Raw genomic sequence first — 10,056 nt, 5'->3', positions numbered from 1 at the left:
TAAGTTGTGCATTCAATGAACTTGAAGCAGTATCACAACCAGGTTAAATATTAACATGCTGCTATTCATTTTACAATGTTAGCCAATTTTCAAACCCACACAAATCAATTTAATAAAATCTCAAAACCTTGTTTTGTGAGACTGGCACCTATGTACTGAATTCAGAATTCATATTTTAGGATTTTTATTTAAATCTGTGAAATTTATCACATATCTTTTTAAAAATTTTGTGTATGTATGTATGCATGTATTCATTCATTCATTCATTTGAAAAAAGACAGAGAGAAAACCTGAGGGAGAGACAGAGAGAAAGAACTTCTGACCACTGGCTCACTTCCCAAATGGGTGCAGTGACCATCACTGGGCTAGGCTGAAGCCCAGGGTCCAGAACTCTTTGGACGTCCCAGGACACAGGCCATCTTCTGCTGCTTTCTTAGGTACATTGGTGGGGAGGCGCATCGGAAGTGAAGCAGCTGGGACTCCAATGGTCCCTTTCAAGATCCGTCAGCTTAACTTGCTGCATCACAATGCCAGCCTAGATCACACAAATCTTCATTCACAAAACTCTAAAACGATTTCAGAAAGTAGAATAAGTACACCCTGGTACATTCATTTCTGATGATAGACCTGTTACTTACGTTAACAATTTTTAACTCGTTTGATTTTGATTTTTCTGGTTTTTTGCTCCTATAATTTCAGTAAGTATGTGTATGTCATTGTGTTTTCGCTTTTTTTACAAATAAGAATTTGCCCCATTATACCACCATCCCACCTCTTCTTTTGAGATGATAGAGCATAATTTTATGTTTCATTATTGATCATTTTGTAACTCAGAGTATAACATATCTATCTCTTATTTCATCAAATTACCTAGGTTCTTTGAATTTCATATTGCAGTTTTGTGATTTATTTTCCCTATTATTTCACCTCCCTTTGATTCTTCTACTTTTTTCTCTGTAGATTTTATCATCTCAATTGTGACTTTTACATTGTCAAAATTGAAAATATTTATATTCTTTTTAAGGTACTTATTTATTTTTAATGGAAAGACAAATTTTACAGAAGGAAAGAGAAACAGAAGAATCTTCCATCAGCTAGTTCATTGCTCAAAGGGCTGCAATGGTTGGAGCTGAGCCAAGCTGAAGCCAATAGCCAGGAGCTTCTTATGGGTCTCCCACACTGGTGTAGGGTCCCAAGGCTTTGGACCATCTTCTACTGCTTTCCCAGGCCGCAAACAGGGAGTTGGATGGGAAGTGGAGCAGTTGAGACAAAAAGCAACGCTCATACGGGATCCCAGTGCTTACTTGGTAGAGGTTTAGTCTCTGAGCCATTACGCTGTGCAGCAATCTTGTTTGACAAGTGTGTTCCAGGTGGCTTTGATAGCTGAAAATTGACACATCACTTGATTAATTTAGTTGAATATAGAAATCTAGCTTAAAAGTTCCACTGTTTCAGAAAGTTGAAAGTACTGCTTTGCTGATTGCTAACCTCAGTCTTTCTGCTAAGGATTCTTGTACCAATTTGGTTTTGTTCAATGACAGACATTCAAATTCTATGAAAGTATAAGACAGGATGGATAACATTAGGTAAGACTTCTTGGGTACTCATCATGTTTCAGGTATGTGACAATGCATTCTGCATGTGTATTCAATCCTCTCAAACTTCAAACGAGAGAGCTAAGATCTGAGGCTCCTATAAATGAAATAACTGGGATCAATGTCACAGGGATAGTTAGTGGCAGAGCTGGACCTCAGCCCAGACCTGCCTTCCTCTTAATACCACTGGCTGCACAATTATGTTAATGACACTTCAGGGTTGTCTCCTGAGCATTCAGGCATAAAGATTTAGTTAGTGAAAAAGTTGAAACCACTGATTAAAATCCAAATTTCAGATTACATATGGGTTTTATTGGCACACATTTCCCAACTTAAAAATTCCTCCTTTTGGCTGAATATAATTCAAATTTGTGGAAAGAAAGTCAGCAATAAATCCAGAGAGATTAGGCTATTGATGAGCTTCTCTAAGCAAAAGAAGTCTGGAATCATATGAAACACTGAAGATTCCTGAGTAACATCTGAACCACAAAAAATTTGCATTATAAAAACTCAGAAATTTCATTTAGAATGAACTAAGAATCTCTTTGCTTTCTTTTTTTAAAAATATTTGAAATGCAAATGTTTGGTTATAACAAAGGAAAATGCAAAACTATTGAATAAATCAAAGCAGATCATTTACAATTAAAATCAAAGAGGTTTCTGTAAGTGAAGGTTGAATTGGAAAATGAGTGTTTGCCCAGATTCTATGTTTGGTGGTGGAACTCTGCAACTGAAGCTCTCATCAGGATTTCCAGCCACAAATCACATCATTCACAGACTGAAAACTACTCAATTTTCATCAAAGTCTTAGTAGTCTTAATTTATCTCTCCTCAAGTGCCTTGGGTAAAAGCAAGTTTTCAGTCAATCCTTAAGAGGGAAGAACAAGTGACCAGATCAGCTTTAGTGAAACCACATTCTATAGTTTTTGCCCAAAGTTAAGCTTTTTGTGGTATCATTATTGCAAAGTGTAATGGCTTTCTCACAGATGTAATTAGTATTGCACTTGACCTAAGCATGACCAAAAAGAAAGAACATAGGATTTGTATGACAAATCGGTACAAAAGCATGTGATATTTGTTGCCTTGCAGTGCAAGTCATCTATTACAGAGTGATTTCTTCAGAAATGGTCCAACAATTTAACAATTTTATCTTGTCATCATCTCCTTCCCCCCCCCTTTCAATCATTGGTTATAAAATTGCTATTGTTTTTTTTTTCTTTGGATAGGATACTATTGCTGAAAATCTGTGTGTGTGTGAGAGAGAGACACTTAATTTATTTTATTCTTGTTATGCTTTGGTTGTGCTCTGAGGGAAGCTTGGTCTCTACTGTGGTGATGCTGAAAGTTGAAGGAGCTTTAAAGAGGTGGAGCCCAGTGGGAGGTGGTTAGTTTACCCTGGTCGTCATCCTCAGGAGAGGTGGAGGTAACACAAGACTGGTTAGTTCCTGTGAAAGTATAATAAGATCCAGTCTGGACCCTCAGTCTCTGTGCCTTCCTGACTCACATTGTGGTCATTTTACCAGGGTGAGGCTATCTACAGGTCAGGTGAGGCCCTGACCTGAGACTGAGTTGATGGAAAGCCCTAATCTTGGACTTTAAAGTCGAAAATCATGAACTTGGCAAACTCTTATCTTTATGCATTAGCCATCCTCTCGTATTTTGTTTTAATAACAGAAAATGGACTGAGATACTGTTACAAAAATAGAATGATAATTATTAATCTGCTCATGAAGGTGTATACAGAGCTTAAGGAAATGTGTCTTAAATCTCTCCTCTTAATATGATTATTACAGCAACTAAAATTTAAAGATGAGTTTGGGAGGGGACATTATTGCACACACAAACAGGGAGAGAGAGAGAGTGAGAAAGAGACTCAGAGTAGTACCTGCTATTATGCATATCAAAGCTGCACAGTTGCCCAGCAGAGTTACTAGTACTAGTTGTGAAGGAATGGTGGTGGAGGTGAACATGAGAACAGGGCATCCTTTTGGGCATTGATTTGCTCTTCCCTTGTAGTTGAAGAAGCTCTGGTTCAATAAGTCCACAGTTTCTGCTAATCACAGCACAATGCACACACAGATTAATAAAACCAAGATATGAAATCCTGCTACTGCTGCCTCAATCCTGCCCCATTCTATTCCGTAGAAGGAAAACTCCCAAGAATTTTTCTTACCCAACAAGAAAAAGCATCATTCCTATCAATTCTGCTTAGCCCTTTAGGTCTTTGCATTACCAGGCTTTCCTTCTCTCTCCTGCAGATATGTTGGAGTTTAAAAAAGCGAGAACATGGTTTCCCTGAAAACAAAATTTCTAGATGCTTCTAATCTGTCACAGCTCAATCTTACTAGCAACTTCTGGAGCAAAGTGATTAGAACTGGGAATATTTAGATCCACCGAGCCACTCATCCCCTCCAGCAGTGTAGCAGAAGAGCAAGGAAAGGAAGGGACCTGGAAGAGGTCATAAGGAGAAGTCTGTTTAGTCTTGTAACATGCAAAAAAGGAAAAATCTATTTCACACAGCGAAGTACATGATACTCTTCTTTAAGCCCAAATTTATGCTAATTTTATCCACCAGCATTTACTTTTCTTATTCTGAAATAACAGCAAAAAGTTAACCAACCAAATGGACAGAATGTTGCAAGCCCCATTCTCTCGAACAATACCTGCATACTTTTGCAAAATCAAACAGATGCTATTATGTAATTAAAACTATAGGCTAAAATATCTTTCCTGAAGTTCATTACTGTTGTTATGACAGGGAGTGGGGAATGATTATTTTATCATGCTTCATGCTACAATATCATTGCTAGTAAAAGATGGTACATTTTGGCCACTTCATTACTGAACTATTGCTATGAGTTTGATCACAAAGTCCCAGAAAAATTTTATTACACTTACCTTGATTCTGTGATTACCTTTATATTACAGGGAAATTCATGGAAAACCTTAACTTCACTGTCTTTACAGAATTCCCTATGTAGCTCCCCTCCTCCTCTATTTTATTTTTACCTTTATGGTATAATTCCATAGGCACTGGGATTTCCCCTCCTCCTTCTCTGTATTCCCTCTCCCCAACTTATTTCCCCCACATTATTACAATAGCATAGTCCTTCAGAAGCAGTCATAAGTCTATCATTCTCTTAAGTGTGTACTGACATTATTGGTACAGACAATGGCAGACAGTCTAGCATCCGATTATCAAGATATATCCAGCAGTTTCATTGAGAGTCCAACTTTGATTTAGAAGTAGATGCTTACTGCATTGTGTCTTTGCAATTGGATATGATTGTCTCTATTGCGCAGTTACTATACATTTCCATAAATGAGAAGCCATAAAATAAAATCAACAACAAGAATTATAATGACAAAACAAGATTACATTATCACAGAGTTAAGGTACATGCTACTGAATACATAGATTTTTAATGTAGGTGGTTTGTCCAATAAACAGCTAAAGTTGCAAGGTCTCCAATAACAGGTGCAGGAAATTCATCTGTTAATATACCATTGCCAGATTCAAATTCTAATACATTTTAGCTGTTGGATTATGGCCTTTTCATATCAATAATCACAAATTTTAGCTATATGTAACTTACTGGGCTACTTTGGGGATTTATTGATGTTATAAAATATGCGAGGTTTTATCACTTATAGGTGAAACACAAATAAATAAATTTAGGATCTCCCCTTAATGAAGGTATGTTTTAGGTACAATACAGAGAATACTTGAGATCTAATTTTGGGCTTAAGTAGATTCAAATTTTACTAACTCTCAGCCATGTTAAAATTGTCAATAGAATGCTAATGAATTTACCACAGGCTCACAATACATTCAAGGGAGCTGGAAAATTTCCTTCTTTCTTTCTCTTTCTTTCTTTCTCTTTCTTTCTTTCTTTCTTTCTTTCTTTCTTTCTTTCTTTCTTTCTTTCTTTCTTTAAGCTGTCAGATTTAAAAGTGGGTATATCTGATGATAACAGGCTACAAAATGGAACAACGAGATACCTCAGTGACTGTAAACAACATTATTCATGCATGATTTTTTTCCCCTTAGTATTTCAATGACTTAAAAGAAAACTTATATGAATCATAACACTTACTACTCCAGTTAGACTAAGGGGATTTCATGACTAGGTAGGGTAGTGTAGTATTTGAAGATCTCATATACAATAGATGCACATTAAATATTTGCTGAATCTGTGATTTTTCTGGAACCTTATAATGTTTCCTTGTTGGAAAATATCCATATTTCTGATCTCATACACTGTAGAAAACTCCCTTCCCTATCACTAAATCATTTGCTGTGAAGTATTACTCAGTTTGCCAAAAAAAACCCTGGCAGTGTTCTTCTATAAAACCCAGAGGGATCATACATGATGAATATGTAAAACTACTGGTAACATAATTCTCTACAAATAATTAGAAGTTTGAAGTCTTTTGTCAGCAGTTAGAATTTATTAGAACTGGAAAAGATGAAAGCACATTTGTAAGCCATGAAAAACCTAAGCATGTTGCTGAGTGTCTTTTTTTTCTGTTAAGGACACTGTTAGAATCTAAGCATTGCAATGAGATACCTGCTTGCCACTAAGTGAAACCTGTAAGAGAAAATTGGATTTCATTGAAGTATGATGTGTTCTAAACACTCATTGCTTCTGTCTCCCTTGAAAACCATTCCCTTACTGCTCAGAGACATATTAATATCCCTCCCCTGTCAGTTGTCTGGGTTGTAAGTAAGCCAAGAATGAAATTCACTGGAAGTTGTAAGTAACAGAGGAACTTTGTCATAAATGCCAGAATATTATTATAGAAAAAAGTTACATTTTATCAACATTTTCGAAGGTTGTTTCTTTTCATATTTCTTTTTCTTAAAGTGAAAAGAAGCATGTTCATTTCAAGACTGTAAGAAGTCTTGTGCTTGCTTGGCCTAACCTGAAACATGAGGTTGGGCCAAGAAGTTTGCAAAAACCTTGTGATTTTTGTACCTTGGGAGGGTGACTTCAAAATGAATTGAGATTTAGGGATGTTATATAACAAGAAACTTTAAATTTATAGCTTTTAGGGCATATATCCATATATATATATATCTCACTTTCAGAGATGTGACAGTTTTTGAAACATGTTCAGAATCTTGATGTTTACAATCCTGTATATGGGCTTTTGCCAGGGACAAGATCTGTTCCGCCTATTGAAAATTCTCAGTTGCCATTGATAAATGAGTGACAGTTTCCTGCTTTCTTCAGTTGTCATCTTCTCATCTTCTTCATTCTGTCTGCATCAAATGAGTCCAAGGGAAGGAATGACAGAAAACAAGTAATGGCTTATCTAGGTCTTAGACAAATTAAGCGGTTTTAATGTGAGGTCAGCAGTCCTTCTACTGTAACCATGACTGTTCCCATGTGTTTCTACATGAAGGCGATCTAGTCAATGTTAACTTTGACTTTTAAGGGCTTCTCTTAATATGGGTGACTGGTTATAAGTTAGAGTATGTTTTCATATTGGTAAACATCATGGAATCTGGAAAGATTACTGAGGAAGTGACTCATTTCTAGTACAGTTCCAGGAAACCTTGTATGACTGTGTGTGAGTGTGTGAGTGTGTGTGTGTGTGTGTGTGCTCATATACATTCTGGTTGCCCAGATGAATATCTGTTCAACCAACCTAAAACAAGCACAATCAAGTTCTTTTCATAGCATAAAGGACATTGCCATGCTCCAAAACAGTGACTCTTTCCCCTCAAGAAAAAAGTTTCACAAACCAACAATAGTTCAATATTTAAACATTTTAAATTATAATGAAATCCTTAAATGTTCTGAGACAGTATTTATAGAATATTGACTAAATAAAACTTGGAAAATAGAAATGCTGTTTACATATCAATGTTTTTAAATTCACTAATAAGACCTGCTGAAACGGCATTCAAAGCACATGTTATACAGAGTAAGCTGCTTATTATTTGTTTTTCTCCCCCTTTCACTATCAGGTGAATCACTATTACTTCTGCAAGTTGTGGAACTGAAGAGCTCCTCATTTTCCAATTAGATTTGCTGATTTTTCCTAATTTTGTAAAAAGATTTATTTTATATATTTGAAAGACAGAGTGACAGAGAGAGAGAATCTTCTATCCATTGATTTATTTCCTAATGGTTGCAGACAAATCTTGGCCAGGCCGAAGCCAGGAACCAGAAACTCGATCAGGATCTGGAACACAGAAATCAGCTACATCTGAGCCACTTTTGTTGTCTTTAGCAGGGATTTGAGTGGGAGGAGGATCAGCTAATATTCAAAGAAAGACTCTGATGTGGGGTGCCAGAGTCATCAACAGTGGCTTACCCTATTGCATCACAATATGGATCGCCTCATTGATTTTAATTATCATATAGATTGTTGAACATTTATTCTCTTCTTCCCATTCCTATTGCAACCTTACTGTTTATATGTTAATACTTCAGACTTGTTTTGTAACCTCCTTATCTCCATGACTGATCCATTTTTCAATCTATCCCCTAAAACTTTAGCCAAATGTATATTCTTAAGGGACTCCAACCATTATAAAATTCTCTTCCACACAAAAGAAGATAACACTAGCAAAATCTCTTCACTGATCCTCATGGCTGGAGAATAAAGTTCAATTTTCTTCAAAGGTACTTCAAAGTATGTCCGCATTGATTTTCTCTAATTTGGTTCTTGGAGTATGAACTTTCTAGTCAATTCAGACTGGTTCATTCCTTGATTCCCTAGTTTTTTCCCTAGTATGCATAGCTTTACTTGTTGCTTTTCTTTAGGGTTATGTAATCATTGTCAGGATATTCTGTAAAGACTTTTGCTTAGAGAAATTCAGTGATAGGACCACAGAATGATTCCTGCAAGCCCTGGGTAAATGTACATTAGGAAAGAGATAAAATGAGAGATGGGAATAAGGTAAAAAAGATGGAATAAAGGTTCCCATTCAGATAAGCCTAAGGTTGTAACCTACTGCTTGAGACAATCACTGAATGTTAACTTGGAGTATGATTGGAATGACTTCTCAAACAAAGAATATGCAAGGTAAAAGTTGAGAAATGTATTAATTTGTTAGGACTGTTTTGAACAAAGTACTAAAACCCAAATAGTTTAAACAATAAAATTTATTGTCTCATAGTTGTGGAAGCAACTTCGATAGTAAGATAATGGCAGGATTGGATTTAATTTGTCTCCTCTTATTGACTGATTGATGTTTGTCTTCTCTATATCTTTGCATGTCATTTCCTTACTATGCATGTCTACTTCTGTGTCCCAACACTCTTTTTTCTAAGTGCGTCAGTCATATCGGATTGGGGCCAATGTTAAGGACTTGACTATCTCTGTAAAGGTGAGATCACCAAGTAAGGTCACCTGTTGAAGTTAGGTAGTGGGGATTTCAGTGCAATGTATTTGGAGGACACAAAAGAAGGAGAAGTAGCTGTGGCTGGGGAAACTAGAAAGAATTGGCATGATTAGCTCATTGTAAATGTTACGTGACCTTGTGAATATGGCTTATGTAAGTATTTGTTACTAAGGTACTGCAGCCATTTGATGAAAAGTATGAATAATTAGGTTCTGAAAATTGATACAACAATGAATCCAAGAGCTGCCACTAACTGGTTCCATGATGCTAATCTCATGAATGATGTTTACTATAAAGAAAATTATCCACAATGTCATATTTTTTTTTCATATTTTTTTATTTTACTTTGAAAAGAAGAATTGTAGGGAGAAGACAGAGAGAGAGAGAGAGAGAGAGAGAGATCTTCCACTTACTGGTTCACTCCCTGTGTGGCTGTGGTGGCCAGAGCCAGGAAAATCTGAATCCAGGAGCCAAGAACCTTGAGCTTCTTCTAGGTTTCCCATGTGGATGCAGGGTCCTCAGGACTGGAGACATCTTCCTTTACTTCCCCAGGCCATAAACAGGAAACTGCGTTGGAAGTGGAGCAGTGGGAACCAGCACCTATAATGGGATCCAGGCGCCGTAGGTTGAGGCTTAGTCCGCTATACTATGGCATCAGCTCTAATTTCAACATTTTTTTGTACTCAGATCAGTGAGTAGTAACTAGGTATAATATGCCTCCACAAGGTCTTGATTTAGGTAATCACAAGGGTAAAAACCTGAATTTGTAAAGGATCTCTACCAGATCAATGTGAATTATGTTAAAATTGTAGCAAGAAAGATAGCTAATTTACAGTGAAGCTTGGCTGGAACTCTGGTAAAATCACAGATGTTTTATGAAAAGTCTATGGAGATAATACTCCAAAGAATTCAGCAATTTATAAATGAATTACTCATTTTTAGGGTGGAATAAATGATATAGAAGATAAAGAATGCAGTGGTGGATCATCCATGCCCATCTGTGACCAAAAAATGTTAATCTTGTGAATGCTTGAATTGATGAGGACTTATGATCAACACTATAAAAGTGAAAAATGAGAGGTCAGAAATCTAAAGTAATCT

Source organism: Ochotona curzoniae, unplaced genomic scaffold, assembly GCF_017591425.1.
Source record: "Ochotona curzoniae isolate NIBS_2020 unplaced genomic scaffold, NIBS_Ocur_1.0 scaffold_4506, whole genome shotgun sequence".
In the NCBI taxonomy this organism is placed as follows: domain Eukaryota; kingdom Metazoa; phylum Chordata; class Mammalia; order Lagomorpha; family Ochotonidae; genus Ochotona; species Ochotona curzoniae.
Note: the sequence above shows the minus strand (reverse complement) of the source record.